Source organism: Neopelma chrysocephalum, unplaced genomic scaffold, assembly GCF_003984885.1.
Source record: "Neopelma chrysocephalum unplaced genomic scaffold, ASM398488v2 Primary Assembly neopelma1_96973, whole genome shotgun sequence".
NCBI lineage: Eukaryota > Metazoa > Chordata > Aves > Passeriformes > Pipridae > Neopelma > Neopelma chrysocephalum.
The window spans coordinates 1,514-4,049 of NW_020925616.1; the positions used below are offsets into that span (position 1 = coordinate 1,514).

Sequence of the window (2,536 nt, forward strand, 5' to 3'; positions counted from 1 at the left end):
AAACGAGCCAAAATTCACCCAAAATTAACCCTAAAATGAAGCTCAAATCCCACCCAAATTCACCCAAAATTAGCCCAAAAATGAACCTCAAGTCCCACCCAAATTTAACCCAAAAATCAACCCCAGAAACCCCCCAAATTTACCCAAAAATGAGCCTCAAATCCCACCAAAATTCAGCCAGAAATGAGCCCCAAATTCACCCAAAAGTCAGCCCCAAATTCAACGTAAATTTGCCCAAAAATCAGCCCCAAATTCAGCCAAAAATCAGCCCCAAATTCACCCCAAAACGAACCCAAATTCAACCAAAATTAACCCAAAAATCAGCCTCAAATCCCACCCAAATTCACCCAAAAATCAGCCCCAAATTCAACCCAAATTCACCCAAAATTTACTCAAAAATCAGCCCCAAATTCACCCAAAAATCAACCCCAAATTCAACCCAAATTAACTCAGAATTGATGCAAAAATGACCCAAATCCACCCAAAATTAACTCAAAATCCTCCCAAACCGCCATAAAAATTGAGCTCTGGGGACCCCAAAACCCAAATGAACCCAAAAGCCCCAAAACTGACCCCAAATTCGGCCCAAAGTAACCCAAAAATGAGCCTCAAATTTAACCCAAATTCACCCAAAATCAGCCCCAAATTCACCCAAGAATCTGCCCCAAATTCAGCCCAATTTTACCCAAAATTAACCGAAAAATGAGCCCCAAATCCCACCCAAATTCACCCAAAACTAAACCTAAATTGACCCAAAAATGAACCCAAATTCACCCAAAATTAACTTAAAAATGAACCTCAAATCCCCCCCAACTTACCCCAAAAATCAGCCCCAAATTCAACCCAAATTCACCCAAAATTAACCCAAAAATCAACCCCAAATTCACCCAAAAGTCAGCCCCAAATTCAACCAAATTCACCCAAAATTAACCCAAAAATCAGCCCTAAATTCACTCAAAATTAACCCAAAAAAGAGCCCCAAATTCAAAACAAATTTACCCAAAAACAAACCCAAACTAACCCAAATTTACCCAAAAATCAGCCCCAAATTCAACGTAAATTAACCCAAAAATCAGCCCCAAATTCAACCCCAATTCAAAACAAATTCACACAAAAATGAGCCTCAAATCCCACCCAAATTCACCCAAAAATCAGCCCCAAATTCAACCCAAATTCACCCAAAAATCAACCCTAAATCCCACCCAAATTAACCCAAAAATCAACCCCAGGAACCCCCAAATTTACCCAAAATTCACCCAAAAATGAGCCCCAAATTCACCCAAATTAACCCAAAAATGAGCCTCAAGTCCCACCCAAATTCACCCAAAAATCAGCCCCAAATTCACCCAAAATTAACCCAAAAATCAGCCTCAAATCCCACCCAAATTCACCCAAAAATCAGCCCCAAATTCAACCCAAATTCATCCAAAATTAACCCAAAAATGAGCCCCAAATTCAAAACAAATTTCCCCAAAAATCAGCCTCAAATTCAACCCAAATTCACCCCAAATTCATCCAAAAATCAGCCCCAAATTCACCCAAAAATCAGCCCCAAATTCACCCAAAATTAACCCAAAAATCAACCCCAAATCCCCTCGAAATTCACCAAAAACCAACCCCAGGAAGCCCCAAAATTAACCCAAATTAACCCAAACACCCCAAAAATCAGCCCCCAATTCTCAGGACCCCCCCAAAAATTTTGGGGCCCCTCCCAAATTTCAGGACCCCCCAAAACCCCCCAAAATTTGGGGTCCTCCCCCCTCACCTCGAGTTCCTGTTGGTACCTGAATCCAAATTAAGAAACAATTTTGGGGGCAAATCCCAAAATTTGGGGGTTTCACCCCAATTTTGGGACCCCTCCCCAAATTTTGGGACCCTCCCCCAAATTTTGGGACCCCCCCAAAAATTTTAGGAGCCCCCAAATTTCCCCCCCCAAAATTTTTAGGCCCTAAATTTTTGGCCCTTTCCCCCCAATTTTTGGACCCCTCCCCAAATTTTGGGACCCCCCAAATTTTTTGGGACCCCTCCCCAAATTTTTGGGACCCTCCCCCAAATTTTGGGACCCCTCCAAAAATTTTAGGAGCCCCCAAATTTCCCCCCCAAATTTTTAAGACCCAAATTTTTGGCCCTTTCCCTCCAATTTTTGGACCCCTCCCCAAATTTTTGGACCCCCCCCGATTTTTTGGACCCTTCCCCAAATTTTGGGACCCTCCCCAAGTTTTTGGGACCCTCCCCAAATTTTTGGGACCCCCCCCAGTCCCCCAAAATTTTGGATACCAGAGGAGGTTCCCCCGAATCTTCTTCACGTTCCTGTGGGGACACCCCAAAATTAGGGACCCCCCCCAAAATTTTGGGACCCCCCCCAATAATTTGGGACCCCCCCCAATAATTTGGGACCCCTCCCAATAATTTGAGACCCCTCCCCAAATTTTGGGGACTCCCCCGAGGGTGTTTTTGGGGTTTTTCCCCCAATTTTGGGGGGTTTCAGGGCCCTCCTGGGGAAGGTTTTGGGGCCCCCCCCGGGGGGGTTTTGGGG

General features: G+C 44.2%; 1 long non-coding RNA gene across 1 annotated transcript; it reads right to left on the reverse strand.

Moving 5' to 3' along the window:
- Positions 1–291: 291 nt before the first annotated feature.
- LOC113960973 lies at positions 292–1,251 on the reverse strand. Its single transcript, XR_003532163.1, has 3 exons — positions 1,179–1,251; positions 428–448; positions 292–325 (listed from the first exon to the last, which is right to left on the reverse strand). It is a non-coding gene; the product is annotated as an uncharacterized LOC113960973 (long non-coding RNA).
- Positions 1,252–2,536: the final 1,285 nt, after the last annotated feature.